This window comes from Anser anser (assembly GCF_964211835.1).
Source record: "Anser anser genome assembly, chromosome: 1".
Taxonomy (NCBI): Eukaryota; Metazoa; Chordata; class Aves; order Anseriformes; family Anatidae; genus Anser; species Anser anser.
In genome coordinates this window covers 51,609,860-51,633,356 of record NC_139720.1, presented here as the reverse complement: position 1 = coordinate 51,633,356, position 23,497 = coordinate 51,609,860, and the positions used below count along the sequence as shown (strand labels likewise).

Sequence of the window (23,497 nt, the reverse complement as noted above, 5' to 3'; positions counted from 1 at the left end):
TAGTGAAAATAGGAGTTCTTGGTTTTGCTTTAAATTGATGTGGAACTTTGAGCACAATTGTAAACTTGAAAGACCAGCTAGAAAAATGACTGGAAGCAGAAAGAAAATGCATGAAAGCCTTGACTTGCATAAGTTCCTCATCTTTTTAACACTATGCATCCGATCAGGTGTAAAAACTTGTGATTAGCAGATTTCAATTTATCATCAGAGCACTGGATTACTTGTCAGTGTTTTTTTTTTTTTTTAATGTTTTCTGGGTCTGTATTACCTTTTTTTTATTTTTTTCTTACTCAGCTGATTAGGTTTTTTATGCCTGCACAACAGGCAAAAATAAAATGCAAAAGTTCGCTGAAACTGAGAATAGCAATTTTTAGTTGTCAGGATTGAGCTGTTTATTTTGGATTTCTTTTTTCCTGAAGTTGAATACAAGTGCTTTGCTGTTGTTGTTTTGTTGTCTATGCTGTGACAGCTATGATTTTTATTTTCACCTGTTTTGTTTCTTTATATATATACATACGCACACATATATGTATAAATAATTGTTGGAGTTTAATGGAATAAGTTCCATATTCCCCACTTTTGATTTTCTACTCATTTTTTTTCTTAAAAAAAGAAAAAAAAAACTATTATCAGTCTAACATTCACATACCCAAAGCCCAATTTATAAATCTGAAAATTATCTTCCCAAAAGAAATCAGGAAAAAAAAAGAAAACAAACAAACAAAAAAAAGCCACAGGATTTTACAGAATCACAGAATGGCTGAAATTGGAAGGGACTTCTGAAAATCATCTAGTCCAACCCCCTTGCCAAGCAGAATCACCTACAGCATGTTGTACAGGATGGCATCCAGGTGGGTTTTGAATATCTCCAGAGAAGGAGACTCCACAACCTCTCCGGGCAACCTGTTCCAGTACTCTGTCACCCTCACAGTAAAGAATTGCCCTTTCACATTCATCTGGAACTTCCTGTACTTCATTTCGTGTCCTGTCACTGGGTGCCACTGAAAAGAGACTGGCTCTATCCTCCCGACACCCTCCCCTCAGATATTTATACACATTGATGGGGTCTCCCCTCAGTCCTCTCTTTTCTAGGCTCAACAGGCCCGGTTCTCTCAGCCTGTCATACAACACGAGCTCCAGTCCTCTAATCATCAATCAGCCCTCTTCTGGACTCGCTCCAGTAGTTCTATGTCCCTCTTGTACTGGGGAACCCAGAACTGGACACAATACTCCAGGTGTGGCCTCACCAGGGCTGAGTAGAGGGGCAGGATCACCTCCCTTGACCTGCTGGCAACACTCTTCTGAATGCAGCCCAGGACACGTTTTGGCCACAAGGGCACATTGCTGACTCGTGGTCAGCCTGCTGTCCAGCACGACCCCCCAGGTCCCTCTCCACAGAGCTGCTCTCCAGCAGGTCAGCCCCCACCCTGAAAAGGTGCTTGAGGTTATTCCTCCCTAGGTACGGGACTGTGAACTTGCCTTTGTTGAAGATTCCTCTCAGCCCGTCCCTCCAGCCTATCGAGTTCACTATGAATGGCAGCACCGCCCTCTGGTGTATCAGCCATTCCTCTGAGCTTTGTGCTGTCAGCAGACTTGCTAATGGTGGACTCCCTTCCATCATTCAGGTCTTTGGTGAGTAAGTTGAACACTGGACCCAGTACTGACCCCTGGAGGACAGCGCTAGCTGCAGGATTCCAAATAGACTGCACCACTAAGCACAACACTCTGAGCTCTGCCATCCAGCCAATTATGACTCCACTTCACTGTCCACTCGTCTAGCCCACGCTTCCTGAGCTCGTCTATGAGGTTGTTATGGGAGACAGTGTCAAAAGCCTTGCTGAAGTCAAGGTAGACTGCATTCATTGTCTTCCCTCATCCACCCTGCTGGTGATCTCATCATAGAAGGCTATCAAATATGTTAAGTATGATTTCCCCTTAGTGAATCCATGCTGACTGCTCCTGATCACCACCTTATCCTCCACATGCTTGGAGATGACCTCCAGGATGAGCTGTTCCATCACCCTTCCAGGGATGGAGATGAGACTGATTGGCCTGTAGTTGCCTGGATCCTCCTTCTTGCCCTTTTTGAAGGCTGGAGTGACTTAGACTTCCAAGTTGAAGAGTAAGTAAAATGTCAGCAGCCACAGTGCAAATGCAATTTTGCTGCAAACAATGATTTTTTTTTTCCCCAATTTATTTCTCAAAGTTTTTCTCCAGAGATGCTCACCTAAATTTCCTTACCCTTCACTAGCTGGGGAAAAATTTTTAATGACAGGAAATCTGTTTCATTAATATTAGTCCCAGTAGACATTGTGATGTTCTTTTTAAACTACGTTTCTAGAGAAATAAATAAATAAACAAATAAATGCCTGGAATGCTCTGTGAAAAACTGAGTATGTTTTTGTAACAGGTCAGAAATTGAAGCTGCAGAATCTTTAAATAAAGCTGCAGCTTCGTTTTCTGAATTATTATTAAAAAAAAATCAAAACAAACAAACAAACAAAAAAAAACCACAAAAAAAACAACACTCAATTTCCAGGTAATTTGGTTCCTAAAATTCACTCATAGAATGGTAGCTTGAAACTAACTTGAACTTGAAAATAAACAATATTACCCTTCACTTGTATTCACTGTGAACTCTGATTACAGCATCTTACAATTGATCAGGATCCTATGAGCAGCCATGTTGATTTGATTGTTTGAAATATTTGCATAACCACAAAGCCTTGGCTTAAAAGCTATCATTTCCATTTTAAATATTGATACAGCTAAAAGTAATCCTCAGTTATCTCCACTTCACTAAATTAAGAACAGAAAATTAAGCACAGTTTCAGAAAAATGGAATAAAGAGTAGAAAAACTAGAATAATGTTACTAGAGAAGACATATCACTTTGGGGCATTATAAATAGACTGAGGTAAAGTTTGGTTAATACATAACAGAGTAAATCGGACTGGTAGGAATTTGATCACAACTAGGGCTCTGTGACTCAGAAAGTATTTCCTGGCACATTATGATAACAGAGAAAGAAGCATCTGTCACACATGACTACATATTTCTGTTCTTTTATGATTCAAAGCATTTATAGGTTTACTATTTTTCACACTAGATCCATGGTTTCAGTCTTCTGTTGCACCAAAAGATGAAGTGGGAGGAATTCCCAAAGAGAAACACATATCATCCAGACTAAATCTATTTAATTAAATTATGATGTAAAGTGATTGCAGTATACGTTATTCTCTCAAGTGTAGATATAACTCTCCAGAGGGAGAAAAACAGGAGTGAAAAATGGATGTATTGTAAAGTCATAGGGGCAAAATACAAAAGAAAGCTGTTGGTTACAAAGTTGAACCCCCTAGGGACTGAAAATATTACCTCTTCATTGCCTTTGCAGAATAAGGGAAGAAAAAAAAAAAAAACAAACAAAAAACAAAAACACTCTAAATAATTTGGAAATGAATCACCCTAGAAACTAGATGACCTTTCAAATGGTGAGTTTATTCACATGCATGTAGAAACATTTTAAAAAGGAACAGAGGAACATTATCTTAATGAAAGTGAACTATCTGAAGAATAGTTCAGTCATATTGGACTTATACACAGAAACTGCCTGTACACCACAATGTTCTCCAGGTTCAGTTCTAGTGTAAATTAATGTGTTTTAATCATGTTAGATCATGTTAGAATGTCCACAGTGTGATACCAACTTGCTGCCAGATTTTAGGAATAGCGACTGCATCAGCTGACAAGGGAAGACCGACTGATGTTATCTACCTGGACTTAGGCCTTTGACATGGTCCCACATGACATCCTGATCTCCAATTTGAAAGAGATGGATCTGAAGGATGGACCATTCAGTAGATAAGGAATTGACTTAAAGGCTGCAGCCAGAGTTGTGGTCAATGCCTCTGTGTCCAGGTAGAAGCTGGTGCCAAGTGATGTCCTCAGGGGTCTATCCTGGGACCAGTACTGTTTCTCAAAAACAATCAACAATGGGATTGAGTGCACTCTCAGCAAGCTTGCAGATGACACCAAGCTAAGCAGTGCAGCTGATGCAACAGAAGGAAGGGATGCCATCCAAAGGGACTTGGACAAGAGGTCTTGACATAAGCCAGCAGTGCACATTTGCAGCCCAGAAGGCCAACTGCATCTTGGACTGCATCAACAGAGGAATGGCCAACTGGTCACACCTAAAGTACTCCATTCAGATCTGGTGCCCCCAGCACAAGTAGGATGAGGACCTATCTGAGTGGGTCCAGAGAAGAGTCACAAAAATGATCAGAGGGCTGGAGTACCTGTCCTATGAAGAAAGGCTGAGAAATGGGGATGTTATGATACATCATTGCAAATTTTCAATACTTAAAGGGGACTTATAAAAACAAACAAACAAACAACAACAACAAACACAAAAAAACCACTTTTACTCAGGCAGATAATGATATGACAAGGGGAAATGGTTTTAAACTAAAAGAGGGGCGGTTTAGATTAGAAGTTTGGAGGAAATTCTTCACTCAGAGGGTGGTGAGGCACTGGAACAGGTTGCCCAGAGAGGTTGTGGATGCCCCATCCCTGGAGGTGTTCAAGACCAGGCTGGGTAAGGCCTTGGGCAACCTGGTCTAGTGGGTGGCATCCCTGTCCATGACAGGGGGATTGGAACTAGATGGTCTTTAAGGTCCCTTCCAAACCAAGCCATTCAATGATTCTATGAATATAAATATATATATATAAGTATATATAGATTAGAGCTTTATAAAGAGGAAGGGAAGGAAAGGTAAGGAGAGGGAAGGAAGGGGAAGAGAAGGGAATCTCATTATCTTATTGAACCACCAGAAAAAGGGGAAGAGAAAGCTTATTTGGCAAAATAACTAAATTTTCTAAACTTTTTTAGAAACAGACCAACACAACAGTAATAATATTTCTAATGAGTACTCACTTGGAAAGAAGTGTCAGAATGAAAATAATAATAATAATAATAATAATAATAATAATAATAATAATAATAGATAAATAATAATATTAAATAATAATATATCAATAATTAATAATAATTAAATTTCAAATAATTAATTTTATAATAATAATAAATAATAAATAATATTATTATTAATAAATAATATTAAATAAATAATAAATAATATTAAATAAATTCAAATAATTAATAATATTAAATTAATTACTAATTAAATTAATAATATTAAATAATAAATAAATAAATAAATAATAATAATAATAATAATAATAATAATAATAATAATAAAATCATATGGTGAAGGCAGTGTCATGGTAAAAGAACATTCAAAGAAACCAAAGAACTAAAAGGGAAAACTAAGAAAGAGGCACCAAGAAACAATGATTCAAATTTTAAACTTTCCTCACTTGAGTTATTACAATACATTTCAGATAACTGAAGCCACCATTTTTAGGTCTATCTAGAAATTTCTAGAATATCTAGAAATTCTAGAAATATCTAGAATTTCAGGTCTATCTAGAAATTACATGATCTAGTAAATAAAAAGGCAAAATACTGTCATTAAAAATATATTATTACATAAATTCTATTGTATGGAATAAAATGCTCAAGTTTCCTAAGCATTTATTAATGAAGAGAAGTGACTGTCTTTCTCCATAGGAAATACTTTGAAAGAATTTCTTGAAACATATTAGAGCAAATAACAACAAAAACACTGTAAAGTATCAAATAATCAGAAAAATAAAGTGATTTAGTCTCAAAATTAAGGATAACATTTTGAATGTAGTTAAAACAGCAGTTGAAGATCTGTTCTTGATTGCCAAAATAATGTAGCAATGCAAGTAGAGTTGTATATTACCGCATTCTACTGATTCTAGCGTGATTATTCAAGTAGTAAATCAAAGAATAACTTTTGTCAATTAACTAAATAGGTAAACTTCTTCCTAAATTTGGCTTTTATTTATCTTCTGTTCTGAATAATGACATTTGATTGTATTTTAGATTATTGTAACAAAACTTTTGGTCCCCTACATAATCCAAATTCAATGACAGATACATAAAAAAAAAAAAAAAAAAAAGTTATCAGGGAGTGAGATTATTATATTATCACAAAATTTTGCAGACTGTTAACCCATGCACACAGATCCACACCTGGTATTTCCTCATAAGAAAGGAGTATGCTCTACAGCAGAACAAAAAGATCAGAATAACACCACAGGTACTATAACCGAAGAAAACTAAACCTCAGTTGTCATTTCATTACCTTTCCCCCACAAAACAAATAAGCCTTGTTTAACATGTGAAAGTCTGAAATAAAAGCTATAGATGATGATGATATTTTAGATACCTACATTTCTAAGTTTAGGCTCGATATCTGTCTTGGTTTTTGGGTACAGCTCAAATAGAGCTTTACTAAACAATAAATAGCCCCTGATTTGGATTTGATTACTTTGAATAAGAGGAAAGAGAGGATGAAGATGGTGGGTAGTTAACAGCTTCACAGTTAAACTCATGGGAGAGCTTGGCTCTGTCAGTTTAAACATCCAGTCTGTTCTCAGCAAAGGAATATGTGCCAGGAGGATTGTAAGCATTACAGTTAATTTATTGCCTGAAAAAAAATAAAATAAAATAAATAAAAAATTGCAGTTTTAATTGATTGATGAATGAACAGAAGCAAAGAATAAGAAAAGTAAGTGAAAACACTGCGAAAATGACAGTTTTGTAATTGGAAATTGAAAAGGTCACTAAGCATGGCTTATTGCTATGTTTTCAGACGGAATCATTACTTTGTGGAAATCTTTATTTGGAGACTAGATACAAGCAACACTGACTGTTATGGGGAAAAAAAAAAGTTGTTTTGTTTTTGTTTTAGTTTTTGTTTTAATTAATACTATAAGCATGAATGGACATAGCAAATGTGGAGTTGTGCTGCTTCTGAAAAAAGCAAAAAGACAATTATACATCAGCACTGACATGCACTTTTGATCTGGTCTAAGATCATACTATACATACCATTTCTGGAGAACATTTATTCTGGACACTAAGAAATAAAGATTAAAAGATAAGCAGAAGTTGTACAGGATAACATTTTGATCGGTAACTAAATATTTTAGAAGATCGTGAATCTGTGAATCAGACTACTATTAATTGTACCTTCTTTTTTTAATTAACTAAACATTTATGTTATAAAGATAAAAATGCTATATGACTTGCCCAAATTCACACTCTAAATATAAACAATAAATTAGATATATCTGCCATTGCATTTCGATGTTACTAAAATATTACTTTAAATATCCCAGACACCATGGTTTAGAAAGTTTTTGCCCCCAATCTGATACCAGCACATTGAATTATTTCTATCAGAAATGTACACAAGTTCTTTTATCTCCCTCTTAAATGGAAACATCCTTCTCCACTAAATTTTCCTTTGATTATATATATAAATGTATATAAAACCTGTTCAAGAGTTAGAATAAAAACTGTTTCATTGGGAAATTAATCTTCAACAAAAGGCATCTTTTTTTCTCATGCTTTTTTCTAGATATTTAGAATATTTATTTCAATACATAATCTAAGTACTATTATTTAAGCTTACACATTATTTTTTCAAGACAAAAAACTCTCTATCTTTTGCCCTGGACATTTTTTTTTTAATAATTAATATTTGATGATGTAGTTTAAATTTAATTCGGTTATATATTTGTCTGAATTTTTTTTCACTGAAGTTTCTTTCAATTGATTGACATTAATTCTTTCATTCTGACTAGGTCATCTGATAGAAAGTGAAATTACAATACTACATTTCATAGGCACGAAAGTGATATATATCACAACATATAAATACAAATGCTGACTATTCTCAAGTCAGTGCAGGCCAGGAAACTCTGTCAGACAAATCACTTATTTACATGCATCAAAAAGTGAGTATGCAAAAGAGACTAAATTTTCCCAGTTACAAATTTGGTGTCCTGTCACTTTTTCTTCTACATCTTTAACAAACATACCTTTCACAACAGAAAATTCCTATGCATTAACTTTAGCTTGTCTCTTGAGAAAAAAATATTTCATAACATAGAATCATTAAGGTTGGAAAAGACCTCCAAGATCATCTGGTCCAGCTGTCCCCCTACCACCAATGTCACCCACTAAACCATGTCCCTAAGCACCAAGTCCAACCTCTCCTTAAACACCCCCACGGACGGTGACTCCATCACCTCCCAGGGAAACCTGTTCCAATGCCTAACCACTCTTTCTGAGAATAAATTTCTCTTAATTTCCAACCTAAACCTCCCCTGGAGCAACTTGAGGCCATTACCTCTTGTCCTATCACCAATTATCTGCAAGAAGAGGCCAACCCCTGGCTCCCCACAACTTCCTTTCAGGTAGTTATAGAGAGCAATATGGTCTCCCCCGAAACTCCCCTTCTCCACACTAAACAATCCCAGTTCCCTCAGCTGCTCCTCACGGGACGTGCATTTCAGACCCTTCACTAGCCCTTCTCTGGACAAGGTTCCAGGGCCTCGATGTCTTTCTTGTAGTGAGGGGCCCAAAACTGAACACAGTACTCAAAGTACGGCCTCACCAGAGCTGAGTAGAAGGGACTATCACCTCCCTGGTCCTGCTGGATGCCTGTGACCTTCTTGGCCACCTGGGCACACTGCTGGCTCATGTGTAGCTGAGCATAGACCAACAACCCCAGATCCTTTTCCTATGTACAGCTTTCCAGCCACTCTGCCCCAGGCCTGCAGTGCTGCATGTTATGAAAGTGTAGGACCCTGCATTTAGCTATGTTGAACCTTATCTTACTGGCTTCTGCCCATTGCTCCAACCTGTTCAGGTCCCTCTGCAAGGCCTTTCTATTCTCCAGAAAATCTCCACTTCCCCCCTGCTTGTTGTCACCTGCAAACTTATGGAGGTTACATTCAGTTCCCTCATCCAAATCAATAAAGATATTAAAGAGGATGGGCCCCAATACTGACCCCTTGGGAACACCACTCGTGACTGTGGTATCACTTCAATGTCAAAGATAAAAGGTTTCAAATCAATCTGGAAACTGGTTGTTCCTCCTAACAAAGTTATATTGTCAGAGTTTGTTACTGTTATGTATTTTTGTAGACCACTGTGAAGGCTTAAAAGAACAGCTTTAAATGGAATTAAGTTTTTTACCATATAAAATGCTTTCTGCCACTTAGACACATTGAAATATTGTTCATTTTGTGTGCTGTCCTATTGCCAGTTTTCTTTCCAATGGAGCTGAAGTGAAACAAACATTTCAAATAATAATAATAAATATAAAAATATATATATATATATATTTCACAAAGAGGACTGGGAATCACTGTCCCTAACTTTTCAGTATAGATATTTACATTGGAGGTAGTCATCTAGATGTTCTTTAATGTTACTGAATATGAGCCAGCAGTGTACTCAGGTGGCCAAGAAGGCCAACAGCATCCTAGCTTGCATAGGAAACAGTGTGGCCAGCAGGGCTAGGGAAGTGATTGTGCCCCTGTACTCGGCTCTGGTGAGGCCGCACCTCGAGTACTGTGTTCAGTTTTGGGCCCCTCGCTACAAGAAGGACATCGAGGTGCTCGAGCGAGTCCAGAGAAGGGTAATGGAACTGGTGAGGGGTCTGGAGAACAAGTCTTACAAGGAACGGCTGAGGAGCTGGGATTGTTCAGCCTGGAGAAGAGGAGGCTCGGGGGCGACCTTATCACACTCTACAGGTACCTTAAAAGAGGCTGTAGAGAGGTGAGGGTTGGTCTATTCTCCCACGTGCCTGGTGACAGGATGAGGGGGAATGGGCTAAAGTTGCATCAGGGGAGGTTTAGGTTGGATATTAGGAAGAACTTCTTTACTGAAAAGGTTGTTACGCTTTGGAATGAGCTGCCCAGGGGAGTGGTTTAGTCACCATCCCTGGAGGTCTTTAAAAGACGTTTAGATGTAGAGCTTAGTGCTATGGTTTAATGGAGGACTTCTTGGTGTTAGGTTGGAGGTTGGACTAGTTGATCTTGGAGGTCTCTTTCAACCTAGGTGATTCTGTGATTCTGTGAAGATGGTGCAGGTGGTCTGTTTCTGGTAACTACATGAAAATCTGATAAATCACTGTCAGGTAGTGCTTGTCTCTCACCTAGCTGTAAAAGGAGTTTATTTGTTCAACCTACTGGCCCCCACACAAGTGACTGATGTCATGGAGGTACTCAGAAGTGTCCCACCTCACCCCACTTTGATACTGCAGAAGATCACAGGCAGAGTTTGTGTTGTCAGGCCTGACAACCTAGGGCATCTCATGTGCTTTTGTGCTGTCATGTTTAGATAACTGAAGCAGAATGCAGTTAAAGACTAAGATCTTTCAATGTAGCTAACTATGTAAATGTGAGTTCTTTTGTAGGCACCCATTATAGCCAGAGGTGATTTATGGCTTGAAACACTTCCTAAACAGAAGCAGCCAGTGCCTTTTGAGATATCCTAAGGTGTTTGAGACTTCTGCAAAAGGCTAGTAGATAGGATAAATTACTCTTGTGCAACCCTCTGGACTGACAGGTCCAGCTGGCCAGAGGTAGTCCAGGACATCTCAGATGTCTTCAGACACACAACTCACTTATACAATTATTCAGTACAAGCAACACACCCCTACAGTGAATTTGCAGTAGAACCTGCTAAAACTATAGTAGACACTTGGTACCTGTTCAGCTAAATAACTCTCTAACTCTCTAAGCGTAATTGACTAAAGTTTTTTTTTGTTTTTTTTTTTTTCTTTTTTTTTTCTCCTAAACAGCAGTATATAGTCATTTGATATGTCCTAGTATTACTTGTCCAAGGGTACCCATAATATTCCAGTTCATCACTCATCACTGGCCCCCAACAAACCCCAAAATAAAAACCTTGCTTTTGAATAAAATCTTCAGATTTCTTTTCTGAACTGTGAGGGCAAAAATCATTGTAAAAGTCCAAGAACAGTTCTTTGCTATTAATTTATTCTATTTGTTACTTTTCTCTAATATTTCTTTTGCTATTGCACATTCATAAAAAAAAACAACTTTAGATTTATTGATAAAATCTTTTTTTTTTTCCTCTTGTGAATGAATTGACTGCATATTCTTGTTAATAGCCTGCTTTTCAGTTCCTATTGTATTCCCTTTCCTCTTTTGCTCAGTCTCACACCAGTCCTTTCTGATATCACATCTTGCCAGCATTCTTCACTACTGTGAAATATTACAGAATTAAGACTGTTTTAATTAGGTGCCTACTACATAAAATTGTACCTACATAGTACTTCCCTATACTGGAGGGCCATTTTTTAAAATTTAAGTATGTGAAAGTACAACATAGACCTCAAATAGCTATTTCTATTTCTTAGCTTCAAATTTACATCTCACACGTATACTTTTGTCTGAGTCCTCTTTCAGACAAACTGACACCTTATGTGCAGAGTTTACTTGATTTCCTCCTTTTAAAGTTAATTAACATGATTAAATATTTATACTGCTATCACAGCCTATGTCCCTATCAAGATTTAGGTCTTATTGTGTTAACTGCTAGGTACAGTAAAAACACAAATGTCCATCACATTCAAAACTTATGAAAAATTTTGTTATTCTTCAATGAATAATTGCTTACTACATGAAATATTCTTCAATTTTTTTCTGAATAGAAAATAAACTTGATTAATATACTTGGCTTTAATTTAAAGGAAAATAATATACAGTTTTAATATACAGTTTTTCACACTGAAGGATTAGGAGCTCTCTCTCGTTATGACAGAAGTCATATATTACCTAAATTTTAATTACGGACATTATTATAATGTTCAAACAACATGACCATCAGTATTTAACAGGGCAAGGTGTGCAAAATGAGAACTACAAATAGATTTATAATAAATAGCCATTCCTATGGCAAAATAGACTGTAAAAATAGACTATTCACAAGGAGTGAATATGTTTCTAAAGAAGCTCTTACTTTATGGAAGTAATGTATCTTAGAAGAAAAACACTGGAATTAAATGTTGTATGAAAGCATATGCACAAGTGAAAATTCGTGTCCTTATTCCACTACGTATACTAACATCCTGTTATTAGTAATAATAAGAATATAAGTAATACTAATACAAGTAATATATAAGTAACATATAAGTAATATATAATATAATAAGATATAATAAGATATGATATATTAAGATATAAAATAACATAACATTATATAACCTATATATACTACAAGTATAGATAATAATTAGTAATTTTATATCCTGTAATATTTCAGAAAATAAAAGTGTGGTTGCATTCAAATAGAACTGAACAGTCATAAATCTCAGTTTATGTGAGTCACCAAAGAATTACAGTTACTCTGGGCATCTCTTCCCAAGAAACACTACAATCATAAAATCACTTCATGCCTCAAGTTTTGGTCAACTTCTCATTAACTCATGCTCAGAATCACCTCAGATTAAAGCATGTATCATGATTTGCAGATTTTTTATTTTTATTTTTTATTCTATCTGTGCACCTGGATGCACTGACTCCATAAGGCATACTCAGCCCATTTTCAGACAAGACCTGTGCACAAATACCTGGAACAGAATGCACTCTGGAACTGTAATTAATATGTTTAAAGATTAAACATGACTAATATAGCATAAGCACAAATAACAGATAGGGCTCCTACAAAGATTATGTGAGTGTGAGCAGTTTCTTGTACATGATCCTTTAAATCAAACTTAGTATAATGTGGCAGTATTGAGGTTAAAGCATGTTCATGCAAAACCACCAAATGGACAGGAAAGATACTTCCCATAATCTAGTAACTCACTTGTTAAAGTGCTTGTAAGAAGGAATAGACCTTAGAGACAGTGATGAGGATGTAGAAGAGGAAAAGCCTCTGGTCAAAGATACCCAGGCCTTAATATGTAAAAGGAGAAGGGAAAATCTGATTTCCCAGGTGAGTGATGTCAATGTTACTTCTAAAACATGAGGTAGCAGGGAACAGAATTTGCCTCAGGCTTCTTTTAGCATCTAGTCTGGGGAAACAACAATTAGATTACATCTCTTGCTTCATGTTGATTGGATTTAGGACCCTAAAAGCTCTCCAGCATAACTTCAGCATAAATATATTTTCAGGCAGAACAGCCTGCATTAGTCACATAATGAACTTACAGTAGCCATTTTTATCCCCCAGAAAGCTGTAAAACCACCTAAAGACTTCAACTTCAGTAGAATCAGGAATACAGTTCTTTTTATCAGAAACAGAATTTTCTAAATGAGTTCAAAGTGTCTGAGCATTTCAGTCTATGTTGAGGTGATCAGTACATGGTATAGCACTGCACGAGCTATTCTAATTGAAAGCTTCCTTTTTCTAGAAAGTTTGTTCATCTGAATCACTGACATCTCTTCCTTGAAGATGAGCTCGAATGTCTTCCTCTTCCAAGTTAAAAATAAAAAAAAAAAAAAAAAGAGCTTTTCCACTTAAACTCCTCCTTTGAAAAGAAAGTCAAGAAGGAGACAGATAAGAAAGAAGAAAGGAGTTTCTGAAAGCAAGTGACCACAAATGATGTTAAAATAGCTAACCACAGAAAGCTTCCCTGTGCCATCTAGTGAAAGCAAAGAGAGCAACTCTATGATGAAATTAAAGTTCATGCTCACTAAGCACAATGCTGAACTGAGTCTGCTGTAGATAATAATCTCCAAACCTTCGTACAGCCTTTCTTTGGAACAAGACACAGGTTAGTGTGTTTTCTTTGTAGGATCCAAAGATTACTCCATGGTAATCAGATATCATGACAGAGTTAAGATATGTGGCTTTTCATTGAGAGGGTATTTATGGTAACAGGAAATACTAAAAACATAGTGTTACATATTGCATTATTTTCTTGGCATGATTTGCATTTGATATTATCATCGTGGTTCAAATTTAATATTTTTTTATATTAATTGTTCTTAGTATGGACATCTAGCTACTAACTAAATTTGTGCTGTTTTAAAGAAAAGGTGATATTAAGATTAATTATATTTTTAGAGGAAAGAAGGAACCTGGCCCAACAATGTTTCTTCCCAAAATGTTTTTGAAGAAGACTAATTAAAAGAAATGAGCTTTATGTTTTTCTATCAATAATGCTTTTTAAATCATACTCTTATTAATATTTATGAGAAGTATTAAAACTTTGGAGGTGGAGTAGCAGAAAAATACAGGTAAAAATGTAACTGACGCAACTTGTGTGTCTCATACTTTGTCAGCATGAGAACTGATTCACCCAGAAAAGAATCCAATTAAGTAAACACTACAGAAGTTTATAAATCTGCAATGAACAAAACTTTAAGATTTGATCCATCTTCAGATGAATATGTAAATGATATTTGAAACCCAGAATATTTCAGCTGGCAATTTCAGTTCATCACACAAATTTCATCCACTATGAAATTATGCAAGCTATTTAATCTCTCTGTTCATCTTTCTTCTTCCAAAAATATATATTTTTAATATATATTTATAAAAAGAAGTAACAAGGTGGAACAACTCTATAAGGTCTAAATATTTATAAAAGTATTTAGGAAGGAATAACCAGCAGCGTCGTGCATTATGGATATTACAGTCACTGGAGAAAAAAAAGAAAAAGAAAAAAAAAAGGAAAAAAAGGAAAAAAAGAAAAAAAAGTGAAATGTGTCCATATTCCAGAGTCTCAATTTTAACATAAAATCCAAGTTAACAAGGAAGAAGCAGAAAGAGGTGAAATGTGGGATGACTTTTGAGATAATATAAGAATAGTCTTCCTTAGAAAATAATATGCCAAGTTAAGAGATGGTGTCAAATAATAACTGTATTGAAATCACTAGAAGTTCTGCTATTGACTACCTTGAAAAAAGATTTTTCTCTTAGTCAATGAAAATTAGGCCTCTTTCCACTTACACTTGCAACTCTCCTCACATCTATTTTCAGACTTTTTTTTTTTAAATGTGAAGAACTAACATCACAATTTTACAAAAAGATAAAAGAAGGTATAAAATAATTCCATTTAATGTAGAAAATGTACTGAGACCTAATTTATTTAAAATAAGGTAAGTAAGTGAAAGCAAAAAATAACAGTCACATACAAGACATCAGAGTGAACAGTATGGAAAATTGAATGGCTTTAAAGAGCATAGAGAAAAAAACAAACAAACAAACAAAAACCCACAACATTTTAAGATATATACTATTTTATAACAACTAGCACATTTTATGGACTAACTTGGATTTGTCTCTGAATTACTCAGTAATAGATTGAGATTAGGTAATCTGTCTCTACTACAAAAGACAGATGGTAAATATTTAAACACTATTCTGAAATGGAAAAAAAAAAAAGCTAGAAGGCAATACAGCTTAAAGGGAAAGCTATGTTTATAAAGGTTTTGTGTATGTGGACATAGTGTCAAAGAGTAGTAGTAACTAGTAGTAAAACAATGGCACACTGTATCTTGGCATCAATCCAGAATAAGTAATATTTAGCATTCAAAAAAAAGGTCAAAGTTTTCAAAGTGCTATATCCATATATTAACTAATTAATCTTTACTGTACCTCTGTAAGTAAGTAAATGGGTACTATATCTCTTGGAAAGTAGTGTGTGAACTGGAGCTATGAAGACCTCCAAGCTGTGATACATTTATAAATAGTTTATACCCTCCCTCATTGAAGATGCTTAGCAGATACGAGTACTTTTGAAATTATCTGCCTCTAATTCCCTGTTTAAGTAAGATAAAACAAAATACAGTTAACTGTTATTATTCAATATTCAAGTACAGAGTTTTAAAAAGAATGTTACTTTCAGGAGAAAAAGCGTTGTTAGTTACAAAACACTGCTTTCCAAATATTTCTCGCTGGTCTGTTTTTATTTATTTGTTTGTTTATTTTAAAGTAAAATCTTCACCATGCAAAACTGAAATAAAATTACGTGACTGGTAAAATGTTCAGGAGAGCATAAAGGAATAAGAGCCTTTGACGGTAAATGTTTTGCAGATTCTAAAGTGTCTAAGTCACACCGGAAAGACCAATTCTTAGTCTTCAGATGTTAGGAAAAATTTGTTCAGTTAATATTTTTGAAATGTATCAGAACAGGGAGAATTTACCGTATAGATTCTTTTCTGAAGAGATGTATGTCTTTTTCAGACATAAAAACTCTAAACTGTGAGTTTCTATAGATAGTGATGTCTGCAAGGATCATATGCTGTCTGTTTTCTCTCTCAACTGCTAGACCACCAGACTGTTAGCTGTTCATACTAGAGAAGAAGAAAAAAGTAGAGCTGAGGATATCTTTGTAATTTGCTTGAGATTTGCTGATAGTTTTGCCCTTCTGATATCTAACGCTCCTGGTCTATATTGATAGACCAATTGGGTTACAGAAGCACACAGTTGCATTGCTTTGGCTAGCTATGGGCTGGGGCCATGCATTGCCTCCATGCAACCTATCTACTCCCTCCTTACCTAAGTTGGGCGTCCCAGTTGAAGTCTGCATGAGAGACGTAGGACTTCTTACCTTCTGGGCATAACAATTATTACAGGTAATCCCATTAAAAAAGAAGTGCAGATCGGTATGGGAATGCAAGGTATTTCTATGTGTGCTTTCACTCAAATCAAAAGATACTAGAAGTGGAAATGGTAAATGGAAGTGACTGTTGTTATCATAATGTGTGCAAGATTTTATGGATTAAATTTTACCTTGTTCTCCAAAGTACAAATAAAGAAAGTTATTTTAGCATCTAAAGAACTTACTCAATTATTTTTAACTACTTTTTAGACTGAACTTCTTTTTAAGTTATATATTAATTATGTATTTCAGTTTAATAATTTTCCAGTATTGGCACATGATTCAGTGTGGACTATTCCCAGCTTTTCTTGCATTGTTATTCTACTCTGGCTGTTGTTATAGCTGATTTTAAAATCCCTTATACTTTAATATTTTGGCTTTATATTTAAGATGTTTTTAGATTCACCAAAGCAAATTGACACCTCTTAATTCCTAATCTGATTTTCAATGTGCAGAGACTCTCTGGAATAAGAAGAGAGGATAGAGCAAAATATTATCAAATCAGAAGGTCAAGTTTCTCTGTATAAAGTAGAGAAAAAATGAGGGGTACTACTACATATGACAAATACAGCCATAAAAATGTTTTAAAATATGATTTATGTTTTACAAATGATACACATCACAATAAAATTACCTTTACGACATCACAACAAAATTACCTTTATTTTCTATTTATTTAAACTGTTACCTACCTCCTCTGTCTATGTATCCTGCTGGCCATCAAACAGTAGTACTGAATGTTCACAGTTGATTTGATTCTGCTAACTAGTAAAATGAGCAATTCTGAGAAGGTATTATGATCATTTATATATATATATATAATATATCTTTGAATTGTAATGTTTGCTATTGTTGTGTCTGTCTTTCTGATAATACATCTAATCATTCAGATATATTAATTGTATTTAAATATTTAAGAACAAGAAGACTTTCTTGTCTCCTTTAATAATTTGTGTTGTGTTTTAATAAAATACCTTTAGTTTAATTTATTCCGTGCTATAATCTGCTACCCTGAGCTATACAAACAAGCTCCAGAACAAGCCCCAGAGACAAAAAAAAAAAAAATAATATAGAGTGCTTTGTATGTTGCATTCAGATCTAACCCCTTCAAGTCTTTTAACTTTAGGCAATTCTGGGAGCTGAATCTGACTTTTTTTTTTCTTTCTTTTTATCAGCCATTACTCAGATTTAAACTGGATATACAGAATAATTTTTTCACAATGTGGGTGGTGAGGCACAAGAACAGATTGTTCAGAGAAGGTTTGGGTGCACCATCGCTGGAAGGGTTCAAAGATGAGTTGGATGAGGCTCTCAGCAACTTTGTCTAGTGAATGATGTCTCTGTCCATTGGAGGGGGGTGGGCTACACAATTTTTAAGGTCCCTTCCAACCCAAACCATTCTAAGACTCTATGATTCTATGAAATCAGAATTTGCAATATAGACAGATATGTGATGTTCACCAAAGTGACTGTAATTATATTTTCGATAACAACCATCTCTTCCTCCAAACAAAGGTTTATACACTTGTAAATATGACTCACACTCACTTGGCAACTAAATACAAATATTTTTAAGTCTTGTGGTGAACTCCTTACTGTTCTAGTGCAATGCTGCTTATTACACTCCTAAAAAAAATCAGCTGCAGGCTTTATCAGACACAGCGGAGTAACAAGGCCCAATTTTTCAATGTTTAAACTGCTGTGATGAAAAGAACTGATATTTTACTCATGAGACTTCCCCCAAAGGCCTATATAATGGATTATGATTTCTTTTTAGTGTACATAATTGTTCTGTACAAAATTATTTTAGTTCACTTTGGCATACAGGATCAGATTAGACAGGCATCAGCATTTGTACCTTCACCAGTGCTAAAGACATTCATTCTTGTTAGGAGCAGCAAAGTCAAACTAGTCAAATAGATTCTGTGGACTGAGTCCCCAAGGAGCTGTCCCCAGCCAGCAAAAGAATGCTAAAAACAATTATCAAAGACACTGTTAAGAAAATGTGAACTGTGGACTCTCATGTCTGGAGCGGTCATGAGATATATTTGAATATGGGAAAAAAAAAATAAAATCTGAAAGCTGATTCTGAAATTCTTTTCCGTGGTACTTAAAGAAAACAAAACATTTCTTGCAATTATCTGCTTAAATTCTTGACTTGTTTTTTTTTTTTTTTTCAGTAACTTTTGTGCCAGCTTGCTGGTTACTTCATTTCTGGAGATAATACCCTAGTGTCCTTAAAGAAGGTGACAATATAAGCTCTTATTCTTTGGGGACAGAGGGGAAATGAGGCTCAATAGAGATTAGCCTGGGGGAGCAGTCCCAGGGTTGGGGGTGAGGGCAATGGTGCACCTCAGGTGAATCTACACCAATGCATGCAGCATGGGCAACAAACACGAGGAGCTGGAAGCCATTGTGCAGTAGGCAAACTATGACCTAGTTGCCATCACTGAAACATGGTGGGACCACTCCCATGACTGGAGTGCTGCAATGGATCGCTACAAGCTCTTCAGAAGGGACAGGCAACTAAGGAGGGGCAGTGGTGTGCCTCTCTATATTAGAGAGTGTTTCGATGTTGTTGAGCTTGGTGTTGGGCATGATAAGGTAGAGTCCCTGTGGATAAGGATCGGGGGGATGACTAACAAGGCGGACATTCTGGTGGGGGTCTGTTATAGACTGCCAAACCAGGATGAAGAGACTGATGAGCCATTCTATAAGCAGCTGGCAGAAGTTACATGTTTGCCAGCCCTTGTTTTAATGGGGGACTTTAACTTCCTGGACGTATGCTGGAAAAACAACACAGCCCTGAGGAAGCAGTCTAGGAGGTTCCTGGAGTGCATGGAAGATAGCTTCCTGTCTCATCTGGTTACTGAGCCTACTGGGGGTGCCCCGCTAGACATGCTGTTCATGAACAGAGCTGATGAACTGGTGGAGACATGGTGGCTGGGAGCTGTCTTGGGCAGAGTGACCACAAAATGGTAGAGTTCTCTATTCTTGGTGACGTCAGGAGGGGGGTGAGTAAAACTGCTACACTGGACTTCCAGAGAGCAAACTTGGAATTGTTCAGGGCACTGACAAGGAATGTCCCTTGCGAGACAACCCTGAAGGGCAGAGGGGTCCAGGAAGGCTGGATGCTCCTCAAGAAGTCTTAAAGGTGCAGGAGCAGGCTGTTCCCATATGCCGTAAGATGAGCTGGTGGGGAAGAAGACCAGAGTGGCTGAACAGGGAACTTTTGCTAAGTGTCCAGGAGAAAAAGAGAGTTTATGTCTGGTGGAAGAAGGGGCAGGAAACTCAGGGAGAGTACAAGAAAATTGCCAGCATATGCAGAGAAAAACTCAGGAAGGCCAAAGCCTAGTACGAGCTCAATCTGGCCTCTAAAGTAAAAGAAAACGAAACATGATTTTATAAATATATTAACGGCAAGAGGAGGGCCAAGGAAAATCTCCATTCTTTACTGGATGGGGGACACACACACACACATCACTACTGAGGATAAGGAAAAGGGTGAGGTTCTTAATGCCTTCTTTCACCTGTCTTTACTAACCAGACCACTTATCCTCGCGGTACTCAGCCTCCCAACCTGGTAGTCTGGGATGAGAAGCAGAAGAAACCCCCCACAGTTCAGGTGGAAACATTTAGAGACCAGCTGCTCCACCTGGACTCTCACAAGTCCATGGGGCCAGATGGGACCATCCAAGGGTGCTGAGGGAGTTGGTGGATGTGATTGCTGGACCGCTTTCCATCATCTATCAGCAGTCATGGAGAGATCCTGGATGACTGGAGACTTGCTAATGTGACACCCATCTATATGAAGGGTAGTAAGGAGGATCTGGGGAACTACAGGCCTGTCTGCCTGACCTGGGTACCAGGAAAGGTGATGGAACAGGTCATTTTGAATGCAATCACACAGCATATTCGGGACAACCGAGGGATCAGGCCCAGTCAGCATGGGTTCATGAAAGGCAAGTCCTGTCTGACCAACTTTATCTGTTTTGACCGGGGAACCCGCCTGGTGGATAAGGGAAAGCCTGCTGGCATAGTCTACCTAGACTTCAGCAAGGCCTTTGACATGGTCTCCCATAGTATTTTCCTAGAAAAGCTGGCAGCCCATGGCTTGGACAGGTACACTCTTTGCTGGGTTAAAAACTGGCTGGATGGCTGGGCCCGGAGAGTAGTGGTGAATGAAGTGAAATCCATCTGGTGACTGGTCACCAGAGGTGTTCCCCAGGTGTTGGTGTTGGGGCCCATCCTCTTTAATATCTTTATTGATGATTTAGATGAGGGAATTAAGTGCACCCTCAGTAAGTCTGCAGACAACACCAACTTGGAGGGAAGTGTTGATCTGCCAGAAGATAGGAAGGCCATGCAGAGGGACCAGGGGTCAATGGACAGAGGCCAATGGGATGAAGTTCAACATGGCTAAGTGCCAGGTCCTGCACTTTGGTCACAACAACTCCATGCAGCACTACAGACTTGGGAGAGGGTGGCTGGAAGGCTGTGCAGAGGAAAAGGATCTGGGGGTGCTGATTAATGCTCACCTGAACATGAGCCAGCAGTGTGCCCAGGTGGCCAAGACCAGGGAGGTGATCGTCCCCCTGTACTCTGCTCTGGTGAGGCTGCACTTCGAGTACTGTGTTCAGTTTTTGACCCCTCACTACAAGAAAGACATCGAGGCCTTGGAACGTTGTCAAGAGAAGGCCTATGAAGCTAGTGAAGGGCCTGGAACATGTCCTGTAAGGAGCAGCTGAGGGAACTGGGATTGTTTAGTCTGGAGAAAAGGAGTTTCAGGGGAGACCATATTGCTCTGTACAACTACATGAAAGGAACTTGTGAGGAGCTGGGGGTCAGCCTCTTCTTGCAGATAACTAGTGATAGGACTAGAGGGAATGCCCTCAAGTTGCTCCAGAGGAGTTTAGTTTGGAAATTAGGAGAAATTTCTTCTTAGAAAGAGTAGCCAGGAATTAGAATAGGTTGCCCAGGGCAATGGTGGATTCACTGTCCCTGGGGGTGTTCAAGGAAAGGTTAGACTTTCCAACATTAATGATTCTATGATATCTGGGGGATATAATGTGTTGTTTTGTAAGCACACAAATGGTTAGGACCTGTTTGAAGAGCTCTTCACTGTGGAAAATGAAGGAGGGCATATGCCTTTGGTGCAGGCTACACATACACCTCAGTTGCTATGCAATACAAGAACTTTTTTTTAATGACCTAATTTGGCAAATAGGAAATTAATATTTTCATGAGAAGGTATTGTCTCAACCAGAATGCACTTGGAGAAATATGATGGAACAATGAAGAATAGCACCACTGAAGCCTACTCCATGGTATACATCATGATTGTTTCCAGTTCTTCTCTTAAGGCTCATTACAAGGCTCATTGTAACCACACAAAAGCCAGGACTGTCGCTGAAATATTTCTGATACTGTGTTCTTGCACAAGGGTAGATCATTGTTTGCCTTTTGTATTTTTACATACACTAAGGAAAGTCAAAGTTTAGCACTTTTAAATAATAACACATCTATACGCTTTTCATAAAGAATTAAAAAAGACAGCAGAATTCTTAAATTCTTAGATATTATAATGGCAAGCAATTGCCCTGTCCTTTGTCATTTGCCAAGTAAAATAAATGAATTTGGGTATCAAAAACTAGTTGAGATCTTTATGCAGTAACCTTCTGAGAGCATGGCAGAACAAGGGTCTTGCCATGTTTCCAATAATTGCATTTTATCAAAGCTTTATGAAAATATTCTGATAAGTCATTTTTTCTTCTTTTTGTTCAAGAAATGCTGATACACTAAAATTGGTTTTACTTCTTAAGATTGCATTGATTTCTTCCTACTCAAATGGGACATGGTATCGAATAATTTATTTTAACAACTTGAAAAATTTCTACATTTCTATAATAAAATATAATCTTAAAGTACAAGTGATCAAAACAAACTATTCTAGTAAATTCAAAACATTTTATTATATTATATTGAATTATGTTTATTGATATATATTCCAAACAGAAAAGTAAAAAGTAATTTGTTTCAGTCTTACCAAGATGAAGTTAGATTCTAATATTTCGCAGTGTTATAAGATTTCCACCATTTGACATTATTTAGGTTTAAAAGTTAATCTGAGCAGTGGAATTCCATATAGATTTTCCCACTAAGCAGAGCTCTATTCATGAAAATTTATAGGAAACACCATCGGGTAGAATATTTTTGTCTTAAGATTCGTAAGTGCAAGTCTGTGATGTGGAAATGACAGGTCAGAAAGATAAAACCAATGCCATTTTAAGTGATAAATATGTCTAGGTGTCTTGCAATTCTTTGGAAAGCAGAACTTAAAATAATTTAAAGTAAAATCGACAAATTCCTGACAGCGTCAGGGAACTGTGTCTTGTTAAAATAATCTTACTTTCTTGACCAGAAATATATGTGTTTTTTACCCATAATGGAAGCACTAATCATAAATCACCATGCCACTTTATCCATCCTCCTTTGACACCTTATTGCCTTAGAGTCTCCAGCTAACAGAGCTTCATACTGAACAGACACACTTTCAGCAGCTGTCAGAGAGATGGAAAAAATAAAATAAATAAATAAATAATAAAAGCATGGTAATTGCTCTTGTTACATTTGTAGTAAAAGACATCACAGGAAATTAGACCTGTATCAAATGATTGCCTCCCCAGCCCCTTTACTTTCTTTTTTTTTCTTAATTTACATGTGAATTGAGGAAAAGTTATTAGACTATGGAAGAGATTATTGCCCCTCTTGGATGTTTTTGCAGAGTGAATGAGATCATTAAGGTTAAAGGACATTAACAGAGGTGTTGAATTGAGCACCTCTAGGGAATCAAAAGAATATCTAACAACATGACTTCAAGTCTTCATGGCTATAGATCGCTTTATTAATTAGTTATAAAATTAGATATCTGAGTAGCATAACTCCTCCCCCCCCCCCCCCCCCAGCATT

The 23,497-nt window shown here is 36.9% G+C and overlaps 1 protein-coding gene across 9 annotated transcripts in view; it reads right to left on the bottom strand.

Annotated features, from left to right (window-relative positions):
* MGAT4C (MGAT4 family member C) overlaps positions 1-23,497 on the bottom strand; it is a 427,868-nt gene that overhangs the window by 101,418 nt on the left and 302,953 nt on the right. The gene's annotated exons all lie outside the window — the stretch shown is intronic.